The sequence below is a fragment of the Macrobrachium nipponense genome, chromosome 5, assembly GCF_015104395.2.
Source record: "Macrobrachium nipponense isolate FS-2020 chromosome 5, ASM1510439v2, whole genome shotgun sequence".
NCBI lineage: Eukaryota > Metazoa > Arthropoda > Malacostraca > Decapoda > Palaemonidae > Macrobrachium > Macrobrachium nipponense.
In genome coordinates, this window is record NC_061107.1 from 31,783,933 (window position 1) to 31,803,622 (window position 19,690).

At 41.1% G+C, this 19,690-nt stretch overlaps 1 protein-coding gene across 23 annotated transcripts in view; it reads left to right on the forward strand.

The window, feature by feature from the left end:
- Positions 1-19,690, forward strand: part of LOC135215277 (uncharacterized) — a 524,407-nt gene that overhangs the window by 122,901 nt on the left and 381,816 nt on the right. For 22 of the 23 annotated variants that reach the window (XR_010314640.1, XR_010314645.1, XR_010314642.1 and 19 more), the window contains one exon: positions 11,026-11,185. The exons of the other annotated variant lie outside the window; for it this stretch is intronic. The gene's annotated coding sequence lies outside the window, so the exon portion shown is untranslated. The remainder of the gene's footprint in view (positions 1-11,025; positions 11,186-19,690) is intronic. 23 annotated transcript variants of the gene reach the window in all.

Sequence of the window (19,690 nt, forward strand, 5' to 3'; positions counted from 1 at the left end):
TTGAAAATCATACCATAAAAACTTCTTTATATACGGAACAATTCTGTGCGACAGAATTTTGATTTTTTAATTTTTTTATTTTTTATGAATTTTTATTTTTTATTTTTTATGAATTTTTTTTTTTTTTTAGTCTAGACATTCAAAAAATTCTAAAAAAAAAAAAGAAAAAAAAGAAATCAAAATTCTGTCACACATAATTATGCGATATTCCTCTTTCCTCTAAAATTGGATAATAAATAACCGAGTAATGGTTACCGACATGCGCATAAGTATGTTTTTGTACATGAACTTCCCTGTCAGACATATACTTAGCTTACGTCTCTGACGTCACGACAGAATTCAAAACTCGCGGCAAACGCGACAGGTAGGTCAGGTGATCTACCTTACCCGCCGCTGGGAAGCGGGTGTAAGAACCAACATACCTTTCTTGCCAGATTTTTTCTGTCGTCGGTGTCGACTACACCTGTTGTCGGTACCTCTTGACAGTTGGATTCTTTGCTCGTTTTTCCCTTGATTGTTTCGTTCTACGTTGACTTTTGGCTGAAGTACCTGATCTTTTGGCCTGGCATTCGCGATTTGTGGACCGTTATTTGACTTTTCTTTGGATTTTTCTTTGGATTCATGATGTCTAATGTTGACTCTAAGAAAACTGCTATGTTCAGAGTTTGTTGTATGACTGAGTGTAAGGTGAGGCTACCGAAAGCTGCGGTAGATCCTCACACAGTATGTTTGAAGTGTAGAGGGAATGAATGCACCTTTAATAACCCTTGTAATGAATGTGAAAAGCTGAATGAAGATAAATGGAAGTCTTTGTCTTCCTACTTGAGGAAGCTTGAAAAAGATAAAGTTAGGAAAGCTTCTTCTAGGAGCAGTAGTAGATCTCTTATTAGCGAGTTGGATGTAGATAATCCTATTTTAGAAGTAGCTCCTTTGTCAGTTTCAGCTCCTGCTCCCTGCATCGAAGCCGAAGATGCGCCTTCGGAAGTGGCTTCCATGAAAGCCACCATTCGCAGCATGGAGAGGAAAATTAAACATTTGGAAGGTAAGAGTGATTCTAATAGTGAATTGTGCAGTGATCCCAGTGCAGTGGAGGGTGCGTCTGATCGGCTCCCTAATGCTTCCAGGCCTAGACCTCTTCCAGACTCCCAGTCCCAGTGGAGGAGGAAAGTCGAAAAGCAAGCAGGAAGGCTAGGGAGCATCCACATCGGGTCAGGCGTCCACCGGTAGCGACCGTGCTCGTTCCCAGGCTACCTGGATCGCACCAATAGAGAAGTCTTGCGCAATGCTTCTCGTCTTCCGCCCTTTGCCCTCTCCTAAACGAGGATGAGCTCTTCGGAAGCCTCGCGCCTTCGAAGAGAGCCTGGAACACTCCCTGTGCCCTTCCCTCCAGCCCTGAAGTTTTTTTCAGAAGAGCCTGAGGTGGAAGCGAAGAAACGGAAGAGATCTCTTGAGTATCGTTCCCCGAGCAGAGATCGAGCCTCATCACCTGTTCAAGACTTTGGAAAATCTCCTGCAGGGGTGTTGGCTTGTCTTCAGGCGCAGATTTCGGCTCTGGCTGACTCTCTTTGCGTGACTTCTCGTCGTAGGAAGGACGTCTCGCTGCCTGTAAAGAAGTCCAGGCTCCCCTCTCCCGACTCTCGCTATGCGACGGAAGCGGCTCACTCTGCTGGGCGTTCGGAGTCTCGCAGGAGGATTTCTTCTTCAGACAAGATCCCGACTTTGTCCAAGCGTCAGTCGCCTGACAGACAGGATTCTTTTGTGTCTCCTTCGGACAAGGAGCAGGCTTCTCGTAGGAGATCTTCGCCCTACAGACACTCTTCTCGAGACAGAATCTCTCCCCTTAATAGGCAACAAGAGCCTAGTAGGCGCTGCTCGCCTCGTAGCCGCACCTCGTCTCGCCTCCACTCTCCTGTTGATAAGCGCCCTAAATCGGCAGGCGCTCTTTCGCTGGACAGGCGTTCAAGAGCTTGTTAGGCGCGTTTCTCCTGGCAGGCGCTCTTCTCCTGACGTTCACTCTCCTCGAGTCAGGCGCCGAGATCCTAGCAGGCGCTTCTCCCCTTGCAGGCGCTCACCTAGTAGGCGCTCGTCGCCAGAGATCCTCTCTCCTCGGTTCAGGCGCCAAGAGCCTGGTAGCCGCTTCTCGTATGGCAGGCGCTGTTCGCCTGGTAGCCGCTCTCCTTTGGATAGGCGCCAAGAGCCTGATAGAAGTTTTTCTTCAAATAGGCGCTCTGCTCCTGACAGCCGCCTTACTCCTGTTAGGCTCCAAGAATCTGGAAAACGCACTCCTCCAGACAAGAAGGATTTTGCAAGTAGGCACGTTTCTGAAGCTTTGTCTCCAAGACGTAAACGTCTTACTTCCTCTAGAGACTTTTATAAGGATAATCGCGCCTCCCTAAAGGATTCGATGAGGGTTCTTCAGCTCAGGAAGAACAGGATCCCTCAGAAGAAGAAGGACCAAAAGACTCCTCTGTTTCCTCCTATAAGAGGTTAACAGATTTGCTCCTGCAAGAGTTCGGAGATATCCTTTCTCCTGTGGCTCCTCCTCCTCCTCTTTCTTTATTCTCCTCCACTTCGAAGACTTCGAAATGGTTCGTCTTAGTGTGTAAGGATGAAACCTACTGTTTCCAATGAAGAAGGCGCTTAGAGGTTTTGGGAAGGAATGGCTCCCTTTCTAAGGAAGAGAAAAGGAAAAGGAACTGTTTTCTCTTTCCCCCCTACGTCTAAAACTGACTGGCAGATTGGGATTACTGGTAGGTAGAATCGGGCGAACCTTTAGGCCTCGCTCTCCCTTCGTCTGCGGACTCGGACTTCTCTTCATTGGTGGATTCTGCTTGTCGATCCGCCCTCCTGTCCACCAAGACTACGTGGGGGGATGAACGAACTTGACCACCACTGAAGGGAATGTTCAGAGTCCTGGAAGTTTTCAACTTCCTTGATTGGTCTTTAGGAGTTCTGGCTAATAAGACCCCAGACCCAGATTCACTGTCTCCTGAAGATCTTAACTGCGTCCTCACTTGCATGGACAAAGCAGTGAGAGCGGCTCGAGTGAAAGTCTCCTCACTGTTTGGCAGCTGGAGTTATTAAGAAGCGGTCAGTCTACTGTTCGTTTCTCACTAAGGCAGTTTCACATGCACAAAAGGGCCAAATCTTATGGATGCTCAACTCTCTCCTCTTTCTTTTCCCCAAGAAAATTATTCAGGATGTCTCGAGTGCCCTTACAGCTAAGGCTACTCAGGACATGTTAGCCCAGGCGGCCAGGAAACCTCGCTCTGTCTTCCAACCCAAGGCCAAGAAAGAGACTCCTCTGAGGCAGGAGCCCTTTCGAGGAGGACCCGCTGTCAGAGGTTCTTCAACCAGAGGAACTAGACCTTTTAAGAGAGGTAAAACCTTCTCTAGGTCGGTCAGAGGGAAGAAATAGCGATCAAGGACTCCAGACATCATTGTTGGGTGCCAGACTACTGAAATTTGCCGACATCTGGGCCCACAAGGGGCAGACAATTGGTCCCTATCGATTGTCAGCAAAGGATACCTCATCCCTTCTCGTCAAGACCACCATTGACGACAACTCCGAGGGAGTTGGTGGCCAAGTACAAGGACCCCATCATGAATCAAGCCCTTTCTCTAGCAGTAGATCTCATGTTAGAGAAGGAGGCTATAGAACTAGTGAAAGATCCCCGCTCTGCGGGTTTTTACAACAGACTATTCCTAGTTTCCGAAGAACTCAGGAGGATGGAGACCGGTTTTGGATGTAAGCGACCCTGAAACGTCTTTGTGGAAAAGAGGAAGTTCGCCATGGAGACAACTTCCTCAGTGTTAGCGGCTCTTCGTCCAGGGGACTGGATGGTGTCACTAGCCTTCAGGACGCTTACTTTATCAGTGCCGATCCATCCTTCTTCACGGAAGTATCTACGATTCATGATGGGAGGAAACATCTTCCATTTCAAGGCCTTGTGCTTGCTGTCGACTGCACCCCAAAGTTTTTCACGGGGTTAATGAAAACAAGTGGCGCAGTTGCTACATTTGTAGGGAGTGAGGGTGATCGCTTTAATCTCGACGACTGGCTAATCAGAGCGAGTCTCAAGAAAGATGTCTGGAGGACCTTCAAAACCCAAAAAGACCCTTACATTGGCAAGTTCTCTGGGACTTCTGGTGAACTTCCAGAAGTCTCAATTAATCCCCAGTCAAGAGACGGGATCCTATTTGGGGATTTGGATAGCTTCTCTGGCTTTTCGGCTTTTCCCATCGCCAGAGAGGATAAGCTTCGTTTTGTGCCTAACGGAAAGGAAACTAACGACCTTCCTACGAGTAAAGCTGCAAATGCACAGCGAAGGGAGTGGATGAGTCTGCTGGGGGGACAGTCTCCTCGTTGGAGCAAATTTCTGTTTATTCTCTAGGAAGGTTGCATCTCAGGCCTCTACAGTTCTTCCTATACCAGAACTGGAGGCGTCTCTCCCTAGATCTGGAGTTCTCCTTCAAGATCTCAAGGGGAATCAAGAGGACCTTCGGTGGTGGAACAACCCACTTCGTTTTGTGGAAGGAATGTCCTCTTTACATGCCGAACCCAACCATGTGTTGTTTTCCGAACGCGTCGGAAGGCAGGTTGGGGAGCGACGTCTCGGGACAAGAGAAGTGTCAGGCACCTGGAAGGGGGATCAGGTGTCCTGGCACATCAACAAGAAAGAGTTGATGGCAGTCTGGATGGCATTGAAAGCCTTCGAGCCCCACGTCCGAAATGCAGTAGTTCAGGTCAATTCGGACAACAACAGACCTTGGCGTACATCAAAAAAACAGGGGGGGGACACACTCCTTCTCCCTGTACGAAACAGCAAGGGATCTTCTGCTGTGGTCTCAAACAAGGAAGATCAGTCTTCTCACCAATTCGTACAGGGAGAAAGGAACGTCAGGGCCGATCTCCTGAGCAGGAAGAATCAACTCCTGCCTTCCGAGTGGACCCTCCACTCAGAGGTATGCCAAGACCTGTGGAGAAGATGGGCAGACCTCACATCGACCTCTTTGCAACAGCAAGGAACGCAAGGATCGAACTTTACTGCTCCCCGATCTCAGACCCAGGAGCAGTATCAATGGATGCGTTTCTCCTAAATTGGACAGGTCTAGATGTCTAACGCCTTTCCCCCCCTTCTTCAAAGTTCTGGGACAAACCCATCAAGAAATTTGCTATCTCAGAGATGACAAGAATGACGCTAGTAGCTCCGTTCTGGCCCGCCAAGATTGGTTCACAGAGGTACTGGAATGGTTGGTGGACTTTCCAAGAGCACTTCCAGAAAGACAAATGATTTGCTCAGACAACCCACTTCGACAGGTATCACAGAAACCTCCCCGCTCTCAATCTGACTGGCTTTCGACTGTCAAAAGTCTTGTCAGAGCGAGGGGTTTTCGACAAAAGCTGCTAAGGCTATCGCCTCAGCTAGAAGACCTTCGACCCTTAAAGTCTACCAGTCGAAGTGGGACGTCTTTCGCCGGTGGTGCAGGAACCAGAAGTTTTTCCTCTTCAGTACCTGCTGTGACTCAGATAGCAGATTTCCTAGTTTTCCTCAGAGAAAAATGCGGTTTGGCAGTACTCTACTATCAAAGGATACCGGAGCATGCTTGGCTGCAGTGTTCAGACATAGGAACTTAGATCTTTCGAATAACAAAGATCTGCATGATCTATTAAGATCTTTCGAAACTTCCAAGAAAACTTCGAACGAAGTTCCAAGTTGGAATCTGGACGTGGTTCTTCGTTTCCTGAGGTCCTCTAGGTTTGAGCCACCACATTTAGCCTCCTTCAAAGATCTTACGAGGAAAGCTCTATTTCTCATGGCTCTAAAGCATCCGCTAAAAGGGTTAGTGAGATTCATGGGCCCTAGAAGAAGGGTAGGTATCAAAAGGAGATTCCGTGGTTTGTTCCTTCCTCCTTCGTTTTTAGCAAAGAATGAGAACCCCTCAAATCCTTGGCCAAGGAGCTTTGAGGTTCGTGGATTATCTGCCCTAGTAGGGGAAGAACCCGAAAGAACTCTTGCCCTGTTAGGAGTTTAAGATACTACCTTCAGAAGAAGAAAACCCTTAAGGGCATTGAGGACAGACTATGGTGCTCTGTAAAGGACCCCAGCAGACCATTGTCGAAAAATGCTCTGTCTTTCTTCATTAGAAGTCTTGTGAAAGAAGCACATAGATCTTGTAATGAAGAACATTTCAAGCTCCTAAAAGTCAAGGCTCATGAAGTGAGAGCCATTGCCACTTCCTTGGCCTTTAATAAGAATAGTCTCTTCAGAATCTGATGAAAACTACATTCTGGAGATGTAATTCAGTATTCGCCAACCACTACCTTAAAGGACGTCAGTATTACGTATGAACGAGTGCTTCGCATTAGGCCAAGTACGTATCGGCGGATTCGGTGCTGGGGCAGGGAGCTGGAACATATCCTTAGTAGTTTTTTCCATTGTTTTTGGTAATCGAGTTCATATGGTTGTATGAAAAACGATGCAGGTAGGCATCTTTTTTCGTTTCGTAATACTAATAACTTTAGTTTGGTTAGGTGATCGGATTTGGTTTGAAGCTCCCTGCGTTGGTAGTGGACAGGTTCTGTCATAGAAGAGGGCGAACCCCCATTGACATGATTCGACTTGGATTCTACTAAGTAAGCGGATATCAAGTCCCGTTAGTAGACCCAAAGAGTCTTTTCAGCTGTAGGTCACGCCCTCGCTGTAGCTCTTATGGCTATGCAGACTAATAGACAGTATCTATGAAGTCTTCAGCCTAAACAGGTAAGAACCAATGTTATTTTTATCCTACAACAGGTGTTGTTTACCTTTTCTTTGTTATTTTCTGTCTTGTACCCTCCACCAAGGGTGTCAATCAGCTGTATATGTCTGACAGGAAAGTTCATGTACAAAAATGATATTGTTATTTTACAATAAAGTTTTGTACATACTTACCTGGCAGACATATACTTAGCTTACGTCTCTGACGTCACGACAGAATTCAAAACTCGCGGCAAACGCGACAGGTAGGTCAGGTGATCTACCTTACCCGCCGCTGGGAAGCGGGTGTAAGAACCAACATACCTTTCTTGCCAGATTTTTTCTCTCTTATACCTGTCTCCTGAGGGGAGGCTGGGCGGGCCATCAATCGTATATGTCTGCCAGGTAAGTATGTACAAAACTTTATTGTAAAATAACAATATCATTTTTGAGTTATGAGCTCCCAAAGATTTGCTATGTAAATTTTTGCTTTTTTCTTATAAAAGTCAAAACAACATTATTATAATTACTTTATTTGTACTTTTATTGTTGATTTCTACATCAAGGATCGTGGTCCTACCCCTAAAAGTGGTGTTAATACCCTCAGTGTGACACCAGATAATGATGTTGACGGCGAGACATGAGACAATGAGGGCAGCTGAAAACAATAAATTTTCTTGTTTTTCTTTCAGCACACTCCTGGCCTTCGCTAATTTTGCTAGCCTTAGTTGCTGAGTATCCTTCTTGATCTTAGGTAACTTCGGCATTGCTATAAGTTCACTAAGAAGTTATAAAAACAACGTAAATAGCTAGTAACCAAACGCAAGTGCCTACGTGCATGTAACTGCTTTGACGTCTGTGGCGTAACTGAGTCATTCTCCGAGTCTCGCCTATAAATAACCGCTCTGAGCAGCTCGCTTCTCACCCAGTGTCAGAGTACCTTTCATTGCTACCAGATGTATGAGAATTCGAAAAAAAAATCTTAAAAAATCGCTGTATACAGGCGGCCCGCGGTTAACGGCCCAATCACTCAACGGCGAATCGGTTTTACGGCGGTCGTCAAAAATATTCATTAAAAAAATAAGGCATTTTAAAGGTATCTTTACGGCACAAATTTCAGTTAACAGCGCCGCTAGCGCCGTTGTCTAAAGAGTTCATACATTTGTAGAAATGCCGTTCAGACCATAAAGGTTATGCAAATTATATTAACAAATTTTATGGAGAGTTATTAAGTAAGTATTAGGGTAAAATATATGCCTCTGACGCTGTTCTATGCCGAAAATATCGAGTTACATAAGTGCAAATTTAGCTATGGATGTGTTGATTTATAAATGTTCATGCTTTTGTTTAAAATGTGTATGAAAATGTATTACGTGAAAGGCATTTTTATTTCTGTACAGAAATATGATACAAAGGCAGCTTTTGAAACTGCCCTTCACGTTATCAAATACGATGTTTTTTCATGTTCTTTCTTGTTAGCCGCCGCCTGCCGCTCTTCCGAGAATATAGATTTTTAAAAAGTGCAAATTAGCGATCGATGTGTCGATTTTATAAATGTTTATGCTTTTATGTTTAAAATGTGTATGAAAATGTATTACAAATAGGGTATTTTTATTTCTGTGCAGAAATATGATAAAAAGGCAGCTTTTGAAACTGCCCTTCAAGTTATCGACTACGATGTTTTTTTCAAGTTCGTTCTTGTATGCCGCCGTCTGCCGCTTTCCGAAAATATAGAGTTAAAAAGAGTGCAAATTTAGCGATCGATGTGTCAATTTTTCAAATGTTTATGCTTTTGTTTAAAATGTGTATGAAAATATATTACGTAAAGGAATTTTCATTTTTGTACAGAAATAAGATACAAATCAAGGCAACCTTTGCAACTACGCTCCACGTTGTCAGGGGATGGTTTTTCATGTTCGTTCTTGTCCGCCAGTTCCGAAAAATGCATTGTGTTATTTTATTAATTATGCATCTTTTCCATAAATCCTTTAAATAGTTATACATTATTTCACTGTATCCAAGAATATTGTATGTATTCTCATATTATTGTATTTTAAAATACTACGGCAAACTTAAGCCCGTATTCCGCGGAGCGGCCAATGTTGTTGTTTGAAATCAGCTGATGAATACGAGTTTGTTTCACCATAACGCAATTCTGAGCAAATGCTCTTGCTTCTAGTTAGCATAAACGAATATCTATATACTTGACTTATATGAGACAGTTATTTTTCCTTATACAGCGTGTTTTAGGTGGAAATATTTATTGAATATGTCTCGTTGTGAATGTGAACTACTATTTTTTTCGTTAACAGATTACGTTGGCGGCATGTTTATTGCGTAAAAAATTACGTGATTCCGTTCGCAATAATCCTTTCTATAATTGTAATACGAACTTTACGTTATTTATCTTATATCGGCGTGAAACCAACAGTAAAATGTGTTCTTTCCAGCACAGTAGTTTTGATTAAAATGATTTTATCCCAATTTTATCTACAGTTGTGTGTGATGGCAGACGTTTACTGCAGTTTTATCCTTGTTGCCGATGTACGATAATAGTCATTAGCAGCTTGAACAGTTTTCTCAGCTTCAGTTATAACTAGGTTTAAATTTAACGGTATATTTCCCGATTGCTCTTTAATCTATATTGATCTCTGATCTCTAGCGAATAAAGTTATTACATTAAGATATCTCGGTTCTATTCTATACATAACGCCATTTATAACAAATACGGTAATGTTGCACTGTAGTACGATGATCGAAATACAAGCCAAACAGATGTTATCCAGTTCGGTTGTACTTAGAAAAAAAAAAGTTTCTCGTTCGGTTGTTCATGGCTGTACACGTTCATGCAACGAGTATAACGTTAAAACCATACTTTCATCATTCTCTTTTGCTGTTATTGAACTTATGTAACTAGAAGATGGATAAAGTTAGGCCATTGTAATTTGATCTCTCATAAAATCGGACTATCGTAAGACTAATGATCGTAACCTGAACACTACAGCTACCTGTACACTGTATAAACTTTATTATATCTTTACATACTCTAGACACCCACATGTACTGTACAGTAAATTCTATAGTACTATACTGCATAAATATAATGTTACTTATTGCGCCGTTGTGGGATTACGGCGCCTTTGACTGGTCTAGAGTTTCGAAAGAAGGTGTGCGGCGGCCGTAGGCTTTAAAATCGCTCAGCGTTGAAAATCGCTTGGCGTGGGTGGCCAGAAACGGAACCCCTGCCGCTAACCGAGGGCCGCCTGTATATGCAAAAATAAACACGCAAAAACGATTCTGTCAAACTCAAGTCATACAGACGACGCAGTTACGATGACGTCATCATTTAAAAACCGCTATATCTTCATTATTTGTGAAAATAATTGGCTGAAACTTCTGGAAAGCATGCACGGCATGTTTCTGCATAGATACAAGTAATAACTCGATTTTTTATTTTTTCAAGTTGACATGTCATCCGCCATAGCGGACGGTCCCCTTAAACTCTTATCCACTACACCCTAAAAAAAAAAAAATCACATTCATACTAATCCTGTTTTATTGTGGGTTACCAGACCTTTAAAAATGTGAAATCGTCAAGTTGTGTAATAAGGCTAGTTGGAATTTCTCTGACACATCTCAAGGAATTATGGGTCGTTTCTAGTTATGTAAAATAGTTTGGTGTTTGAGTACCATAAGAAAGCAAATTAGTGAACACAGTAAATGACTACTATTCTGAGAGTGATGGAGGCAACCATGGGATTCTTGAGATGAATGAATGAAATGACACACACACACACACACACACACACACACACACACACACACACACACACACACACACACACGTGATGATGTTGATCTTCAGAAATGTTACCAGATTGTATGACAGAATGATGAAGTTTCCACAAAATGTTAAAGGGAGGCCAAATAAGGAAAATATCTCAAGATAGTACAATTGCAGTCCTTTAGCAGACTGAAATATGTTCCGAGAAGATCCTGAAAACCTCGAGAAATTTGCATTGGATTCCAATGTGTGAATTATATCAACATCTGCACCTGTTTCTGAATAGGAGTCTAGTGAAATGTCCCTGACCACGCTGCGGATATTCAGCCTTGCAACTAAAGCACCTGGCCCAAATGACCCCCCTGAGTGGTGGTAGGGACCCAGGTGTTGGATGCTTGTGGTCTGGGTATTATAGTTCATGATGCCCTTCTTACAATATGTTGGAAGTTGCAATATTTTGAAACTTAAATGATTTAGTCAACTTGTTTCTCCTTCTTTCAGAAACTATGATTGGCAAGTGGAATCTTGGACACGCAAAGGAACACCAGAAGATTTGGTCACAGAAGACATTCTTCAGGACCATTTTATTTTTCAAGCTCTCATTTGGTATTGTCATCATGACTCAAGGCATTGAACTGATCAGTGAAGTGTTAGCCCTTAGGTGCAGTATTTAATATGGCTCAGCATGCTTTATTTTTTGCTTGTGTTTCACAGTAGCTTAAGAGCAGCTGTGAAGTAGCTTTGCATGTTTAAGGATATATAGTGTTTGATTAAATTTCTTGTCAGTTTAATGTGTTGAAGGGTAGTTCAGTATATTTCAGGATATTTATTGCTGAAGTGTCTTGTCAGTTTAATGTCAGCCATCGGGTGGCTGAGATTGTAGTAGTAGACAGACCTTATGTAAAAGTCTTATTAGTTTGTATCAGCTCTGTATGTTGCAGGATACAGATTTATAATCCGAATAAAGTTCAATGAATAAACCCTCAGTGGTCACAGTTTGTGAGGGTAATGTACATGTTTTAAAATCAGTTAGTAATCCAGTAAGCTTCAAAATACATATGTACCATAATTTCAGGAGTACATTATTGGGCAGACTGACTACTAATAAGATTAATTATTTGAGATGAATCTTACCTACTGTTAAATTTAGCTCTATCACCCTGCCGATTAGGCGAGTCAGCATTCAAACAAAAAATCGAATGGCTACCCGGACGACTGTCTAGTTTACCTGTTCTCCACCAGGTGAGTTTCGAATGTTTTAGCTTTTGTCAGAGTTCTCCTTGCCGCCATTGCGGTAAGGCAATTGTTGGTATTCTATAAAGTTTGGCTGTTTTACACCTGTTTACGGTATTGTAATTTCATTTTCCTAGGATATCTTCCACCGGAAGCAAAACTAATAACATCAGGCTATGTAGGAATGTTTTTGGTGTAACTAGGATGTTGAAATTGGAAGTTGATCAACATTCAGTTTGTACTTGCAAGGGTACAGAGTGTGATCTTGGAACTACTAGATGTGAAGAATATAGGGAATTGTTCTGAGAAATTTGTGCCTGAATATTTCAGATACAGGTAAGACAGGAAACTAATAGATTGCGAAAGCAATTAGTTAGGTCGGGACTACAACCTGTCAGGCTATCCCTAACTCAGTACTAGGCATTTTAGTAGGCTAGTATTGAACTTACTTTGTAGCTCCGCCTTCTGCTCCCAATTCGGTCAGGAAAAGCGTAACGAGAAGTTAGAAACATCAAACCTATTTTTAGTTTTTAATAAAAGTTGAACTTAGTTTGTGAGGAGAACGTTCCGAGTCCTTCCTTAGTGTGCGCTCTTTTCGTGTTCCCTGTTAGAAGTAAGGTGTTGGTGCTCTCATCTGTACGTAGCCTGAGCCTCGGACTGCCCTGCACAGTTTGTAGTGTCTGCTGCCAGGGAACCAGGTTGGTTCTTGGGACCAAAGGGATTCTGTGTCCTCCAGTAACCTACTTTCGCCCTTTTCATGGTCTGAATCTCGTTTAAAAGCATTCGCCAAAAGGACCGTTGAAGCGATTGCCTAGGACCATTAAAGCGTTCGCGTAAGGACCGTTTAGGTAAGCGTTAATGCTCGCTCCATAGGTACATTGTGTCATCTTGAACACCTAGTTTCATATAGGAATGCTTTCAAGTATGTACGTCTGCTTTCGGATGAGGTGGGAAAGTCGTCGTAAATCCTCTCCCACTGCCTCCCACTTCTGGCACCTCGTTCTCTTTCCCTCAGTCAACTTGTGCAGACTTCGGACATTGTTGACTCATGTGAATGCAGTTGACTCGTGTGGACTTGGCCGAGTCCTGAGTCGCTTAAACTGTCTTCCTCTCATTGAATCGTGGTGGATGCAATACAGTACTCAGCTGCTGTCACCTCTTAATCAACAATTGTCGCTTTTTTGTCGCCAAGGGTTGCGGAGAAAGAGCAATCCTTTAAGCTCTTTTGTTTACCTCCTGTCGGCAGCTGTCTCCTCCCATTGTCCGCTGATGGATGATGGAAGAAGAGTTTGAATGGAGTTGGAGGAAATCATTTGGGCTGGTCAGCGTTTGTTGCAACACTATGCCTTGCTGTATCCTCATTTTGTTAAGGAAAGAGCCCACATAGAGAATATGTCTTGATTGTCTTAGCGTATTTGGGCGCCCTCTAAATATTGTAGAAGAGAATCAACATTTTCTCCAATTAGAGAGTATTTCATAACTTTTCTCCTTGGACGCACAAATCTCCCTTTGGGTCTGCCTTGGCATGTCGCCATGTCTTGAAGTTGCAGAGAGCTTTAGTAGGAGGTTTGCTTTCTTTCTCTTTCCTGTTGGGAAATGAAAACAAGACTGACAGACATGCTGATGGAGTTTCAGTCTAGCTTGAGTTATTACCATTTAGCTATGGTGTCTTGTCTCTGCGACTGCTTAGAGAGGTGGAGACACCAACCCAGCGAGCTTGTGAAGCCAGCTTTAGGGTTTGTTGCCAGCGGGAGTTTTTAGTGAGGAAACATGTAACTAAAACAAGTAACTCATTTCTGATGCTGCAGGGTAATGTCATGCTTATACTCACTCGGTTTGGAAGAAGTGAGAACACTTTCGCTTCCTGTCTGATTATGCAGTTCGGTTTAAGACGATAAGGGATTATCTATTGGTAGTCATATTTTACACCTTTCGGGGATAAGTGCAGACTCAGGTATGGGATACGGACAGTTGTAACCTCCTAACATGCATGGAGAGACTTAGGACCAGTATGTTACAAGGTGGAGACGGTGAAGGGCAGTTGTGATTCTTTTTTGGTTGTTCTCCACTGGTTTAATCTCCCTCGTATAGCTTCCTTTGTCATCAGCAGAAATCTCTCGCAAATTTCTTTTTAGTAGGAGATTGTATATAGAGGAAATGATGGTCCAAGGGTAATTCTTTAGGATGAACTCCATAAGTAATTGGAGATATTTTTGGATGTTTGGAGACTGAATAACAGGAAGTGTCTGCCCACATACTTGTTGGTTTTCTAGCATGGTTTTAGTGCCTTTCCAAAGAATGGTGAGACTTGTGGTACACATGCAGAATGTATTTCATTTATGTACCAATACATCCACAGTCATGCAAGTTCCTTCAAGATGTTTTTACAAGAAGGTATTGCCGTTCTGTGCACTTTGTTTGGGTAAGTGTGCAGCCCTTTATAAGTTATGTCAGGGACTTGTTGCCCATTGGTGGATGGTGTCAACTTTAGGAGCAAGACACTTCCACTGGATCAGTGATTCAAGCTGGCCAACTCTGTCAACAGTATTCCAAAGGCCAAGGACCTGTCTTCTTCTGGCCCAATTTCTATGCATTATATTTTTAATTCTCTATATCCCCATTCGTATCTTGTGATGTGGGGACGATACTTAATTATGCATGCTTGTCAGTCAAAGATGAATAGGCATGTGCTGCTTGAATAATTTAGGGCTTTTCCTTATTAGGAAACATGGCCTCACTGGGGATATTTTCAGATAATCCTACTCAATTAATGTACATTTTCAGCGTAAGAATTACAAATAAAATTCATTTAATTTGTAAGTAATCCAGAACCAACTTTGGCTCCAGGACTGTAGGAGGGACTCTGTAACCAGGAATCGTCCATTTTGTTCTTAAAACCCAAGTCCAAGTTTTGGTCTTTTCCCTCTGTCATGCAACAGAGTTTAACTAGTGTCATTACACTTTCATGCAACATAGAATGGTCAACACTACACCTGGTAAAACTTTTTAGATGTCAGGGCAGTGGAAAGATATCAGGATGCTTAGCAGGTTTATTCCCGGTCAGAAACAAAGTCTTTGTGTGAAGTTTGCTGCTTTGAGTGAAATGAAACAACATATTGGTTTGATCATTCAATCTGTGGAAGGACAGTGTTTTAGCAATTGGGGATTCAGGAAGAGCAACTGCCTAAAAGGGCCTTTACATCCGTAAGTTGGGCACTTGGTGTGGATTTAAGGAGCACTCATTTAGACCTCCTAGCATGTAGATGAACAGGGACATCTGAATGATTTCTCTTCTTTGTTGACCTCAGGCTTGAGCAGTGGATGTCTCCTTAAATTTGGCCTAATTCAGACTCATAGGCCTGCCCCTCGTATCTACTCTGAATACTATTGAGCAATTTCAAGTTCAAGAATTGCCCAGTGTCTCCTGTAGAGCCCTTGTAGCCTCAGGGCAAATGATTTTCAGAATTTCCAATGCTCTTGGTAGATGTCTCATTCTTCCGTTGAGAAGAAATCAACTCTACTACACAATTCCATACACTTCCATTAACTAGGCATCTCCTTAACTGCTTGGAGATGTTAGAATGTCCCTCCAATAATAAGATTTTCAAGTTATCAAAGGATCTGTCCTTAATTTAAAACTGCCATGGCCTGGGGTCAGAAGCAGTGGTCTGTGTATTGCTGAGGGTGCCATTCTAGAGGAATTTTCAGTACCTGGAACCTTGTAGATGTCAGTGTCTTCTGTTTAGAGGAGATAAGACTTCACTGTCTACTTCCAAAGTTATCGTTCCATACGTACTTTCCTCGGTATTGCATCAAGTACTTTTAGATCTTGCTGAGGACCAGCGCTGTAAGGTGTTGAGATTGAAGCCCCTTGATCTCTATATCAGTCTCTCTCTGGAGTTTAGATGCAGGTCTAAACTGCATCTTAACCCTTCTTGAACGCCCCCGACCTGGGGACGTATTTTACGTCAACATTTTTTAGTACTGCCCGTTGTTGCCGACTGGACGTATTTTACGCTCGGACTTAACAAAAAGTTTTTTTTAAAATTCGCAGAAAAATACTTATAGGCCTACCAGCCTAAAACTTTTGAATCACGCGCCTTGGGGGATGATGGGAGTTCACGGATCAAGGTGTTGTTTTGTTTACAATCGTTACGCAGGCGCGCAAGCGTGAATTTCTTTCTTGCCGCACTAAAAAGTATCTGTGACACATTTCGGAAATTATTTTGTCACTATTGAATAAATTTTTGTATCCATTGTTAATTAGCCCCGTTACATTGAAGTATTTGATATATGAAAATGTGCGCATTTTATGTAGAATAACAACAATAAAATACTCATGATTGTAGCTTTTATCAGTTTTGAGATATTTTCATATAAATAACGATAATTGCCAAAATTTCAACCTTCGGTCAACGTTGACTCTACCGAAATGGTTGAAAAATGCAATTGTAAGCTAAAACTCTATTTTAGTAATATTCAATCATTTACCTTAATTTTGCAACTAATTGGAAGTCTCTAACACAATATTCAATGTATGGTGAATTATGAAAAAACTTTTTCCTTATGTCCGTGCGGTACTCTTCTTTCCGAAAAAAATCATTGTGGTAAGTTTGCACCATTTTAAAATTAGCCGTTATATAAAGTTTTATATATGGAAATATGTGCAATTTCATGCACAATACAACTAAAAACAACCCATGGTTGTAGCTTTTATCAGTTTTGAGATATTTTCATATAAATAACGATAATTGCCAAAATTTCAACCTTCGGTCAACTTTGACTCTACCGAAATGGTCGAAATACGCAATTGTAAGCTAAAACGCTTATATTCTAGTAATATTCAAGCATTTACCTTCATTTTACAACAAATTGGAAGTCTCTAGCACAATACTTCGATTTATGGTGAATTTATGAAAAAAATAACATTTTCTTTACGTCCGTGCGGTAACTCTTCCGAAAAAATCATACGTGCGATTGTGGTAATGTTTGCACCATTTTAAATTAGCCGTTACATAAAGTTTTATATATGAAAATGTGCGCAATTTCATGTAGAATACAACTAGACATAATTGAAGGTTGTAGCTTTTCTCATTTTTGAAATATTTGCATATAAATCATGATAAATAGAAAAAAAACCACGTTCGGTCAACTTTGACTCTACCGAAATGGTCGAAAAACGCAATTGTAAGCTAAAACTCTTACAGTCTATTAATATTCAGTCATTTATTTTCATCTTGAAACAAATTCGAAGTCTCTAGCAAAATATTTAGATTTATGGTGAATTTAAAAAAAAATCTTTCCTTCCCTCTGCGCGCGGATTCTCCGCCACAAATCTCCGAAATGCGTACGTACCATTCTTGGAATATTTGCTCCGTTTCATGTTAGGCATTTCATAGAGTTTTATATATGAAAATGTGCGCAATTTCATGTAGAATAAAATAAAAAATATTTGAAGGTTGTAGCTTTTCTTATTTCCGAAATAATTGCATATAAAAAATATATATATAAAAAAATTCGACATTCGGTCAACTTTAACTCATCAGATATGGTCGAAAACTGCAATTGTAAGCTAATACTCTTACATTATAGTAATATTCAATCATTTGTCTTTTCATTTTGAAAGAAAGTTGGAAGTCTCTAGACAATATTTAGATTTTATGCGGTGAATTTTTGAAAAAAAATATTTGTTTACGTCCACGCGTTACGAATTCATGCATTATTTTGTGATAATATTTTCTCTGTGTTGCTTTTATCGTTTAAAAATGTGTTATGTACCAAAATGATCGCAATTTAGTGTACATTACAACGAAAAAAAAGTAACTTGTTACCTTTAACCGTTTTGTGCACAGCGCGATTTAAATACAATTATATATGAAATTTTGTTTTTGCGCTATCATATATCATATTATTTATATATGATAATGATAATATTTTTCATTTCTGATGGTTGCATACTAAACTTCAGCCAATGACAAAAAAAGGAGCCAAAAATGAACTCTTAATCTTGAAAACTAAGCGCGCTGTGATTTTTTGAAAAAAATATTTTTTCCGCTCTGTGCTCACTCTGAAACACCTCCGGCACACGGGAGACAATTTTTTTTTTACCGCTTCGGCGTAAGAGGGTTAATTTACTGTAAAACCTTTTATTTAGCACTCTCAGCTGTTAATAAGTAAATTTCTTCTCAACCCCCTTCTTTAAGCTGGTGTAAAGGGAATGCTATTTTAGCTTTCTGCCTCAGAGCTGAGGGTGATGTTAAGGTTATGCTTTACAGTGCCCTGTAAGAATTCCAATGTAACCCCTTAGTGGGGAAGAAGAGGAAACTTCTCTATCCTGTAGGGGGATTTAAATTTAAAGGTTAAACCCAGAACATTTTTATCATCCTTTTAGAAACCTTGAACATCTTTGTCAAAGGTAAATGCTGGTAGAGGCAAGTTAACCTTTGGTTTTGTAGTTTTAAGAAACACAGATGTTGGCAAAGGTTAAGCCTGGAAGAGGCAAAAATCAACCTTTTGTTTTGTGGTTTTAGAAAACCTAGTGTCTTTGCCAATGGTTAAGCTTTGAAGGCAAAAGTTAAACTTTTTGTTTTGCAGTTTTAGAAAACCTAGAATGTATTTTTGTGAAGGTTAAGCCTGAAGAGGCAAGTTAAACCTTTTTTGTTGTGATTTTTTAGAAACTTTGCCAAAGGAACAAAGGTCCTCTGTCATGCATTGGATAGGGCATGAGAAACTAGCTCCATATTTATTTCTACCTTTTTTGAAGGTAAACATTCATAATGTGAACAGCAGTTGCTACTTTATTTATTGTTAAGTCAATTTGTTGCTCCGGAATAGGATTTATATGGTACAGTAGAGGTACAATTTGGATTTTACCTGATCACTACCTTAAGTATACAGAATTGCGTTTGAAAACAGTAAAGCCCTTAATCCGCTACTAGTAGTGGGTAGTAGTCTTTTCCTGAACCAAAAAACAGAGCAATTCTTTAGGCGCTTTTGTTTAAAACCTCGGGTTTTGATATTTTGGGAAGCATGAAGGTACAAATTTTGCATAGGAGCGTACCTTTATATTGTAAAGGTATTCATTTTAAGTGACTGTCGTTTGATAGGGCTTTTGGAAATAGGCACAGGGGTCCCTCATACCACTTGCGTTTCATGCTGGCTGAATCAAAGCGGTTTTCTCCGCAAGGCTACTCTTTGCTGCATACGTATGAGAGCCTTGCTCCCTGAATGGAATCCAGCTTCTGGTGGTAGTAAAATCCACCAAGGATTCCAGATCAGGTGAGAATGTTTTGGGTTTCGTATAAGAAACCTTTAGCTCGAATGGCTGAGTGGAATTTTGTCTAGCTGCACTACCCACCATCTTCCTCTTAATGTGGGAATCAGCTAACTTTAACAGTAGGTAAGATTCATATCAAATGATATAAATTTTCATAATAAAATTTATTATTTGGATACTTAACTACTGTTAAAGTAGACCCACCCAGCCTCCCCACAAAGTGGGCTGTCAAGGAGAATTCTGACAAGAGCTAAAACAACTGAAACACACCTGGTGGAGAACAGGTAAATTATAGTCATCCAGGCAGCCATTCGATTTTTGTTTGTTTGAATGCAGACTCACCTAATCAGCGGTGAGATATAGCTAAATTTAACAGTAGGTAAGTATCCAAATAATAAATTTTATTATGAAAATTTATATTTTTCCTTCCCTTCTCAGTATGCAAGTCAAGAAGACCTATACTTATTATAGGCTGCACTTGAATGTTGTCTAGATTTTGACAAGTAGCAAAGTCTGTTAAGTAACCAAGTCCCTTCTTTATACCCTGCGCTGCAGTATTATTATCTAGGTTTCTGATAAGTAACAGAGTCTTTAGTAACAATGATCCTACATTGCATCCTGCACTTGAAAGAAATATTTGCAAAGTATCTCATAACT